We start from the raw sequence: 911 nt of genomic DNA, 5'->3' as shown, positions 1-911 counted from the left end.
TCTCTCTCCCTCTTTCTCCATCTCTCCCTCTCCCGCGCCGTCGTTCTCTTTCTCTCTTTCTGACGCACGCGGACGCGGTGGTGCGCCCGCAAAGCTGCCAGACCAGAGCAGAGGTGGTGCATTTCTCTGCGCTGCGCTTTCGATCGACCCGTTGCCAGAGGTTCCCTCTCTCTCTCTTTCTCCCTGTTTCCCATTTCTCTCTCCCGCTCCTCCCCTGCCTCGGTCCTCGCCACCCCGAATCCTCCCGTTCTTCCCTCTGTGCGTCTCGCTTCACCGTACGCCACTTTCCAACCCCGTCTACTTACCCCGATCCACTCCCCGCTCATTGCTCTTCGTTCGTCTCTACCACCATCGTCCTCCTCCTCCTCCTCCTCCTCTTCCTTCTCGTCTTCCTCTTCCTCCTGTGATTTACAATACCCATTAAGTGTAGTCCGAAGTATCCGCGAGGTATTTTAATCGATATTGAGGAGCGTGACTTTTCAATTCTGACGTCACACACTCGATTTTACGCCGCTTTCAATTATAAAGACTTTACGTTTTCCTCCTGCTCCTCCTCTTCCACTTCGTCCCTCTCGACTTCCTTGTCTCTAGATTTACGCGACGGGCTGCTGTACTTGGAATCCTTCGAATCGTCGTCGGAATTCTTCTCTATTTTTCTCTTTTTTTTACGCCGTCCGAACTCGTCGTACTCGTCGTCGTCGTCCCGCCTCTCCTTGTACTCGACGACTCCTCGATCGTTGTACCCACCACCGTACCCCGTGCGTTCCTCTATCTCACCGAATTTCGGGGCGTTGCACATATTACACTGTTGCCGACGGGCCCAGTTTACGTTGCCGCATTTACTACATTGCCAGTCGTCCGCGCTGCAATAAAATTTTTATACCTTGCATATAGATATAGATGTATACATA

At 52.5% G+C, this 911-nt stretch overlaps 1 pseudogene; it reads right to left on the bottom strand.

Annotated features, from left to right (window-relative positions):
• Positions 1-305: 305 nt before the first annotated feature.
• Positions 306-863, bottom strand: LOC105461687 (annotated as a pseudogene).
• Between the last annotated feature and the right edge of the window lie 48 nt (positions 864-911).

This window comes from Wasmannia auropunctata, unplaced genomic scaffold (genome assembly GCF_000956235.1).
Source record: "Wasmannia auropunctata unplaced genomic scaffold, wasmannia.A_1.0 LD280824.1, whole genome shotgun sequence".
Taxonomy (NCBI): Eukaryota; Metazoa; Arthropoda; class Insecta; order Hymenoptera; family Formicidae; genus Wasmannia; species Wasmannia auropunctata.
Note: the sequence above shows the minus strand (reverse complement) of the source record. Positions and strands in the feature narration are given on the sequence as shown.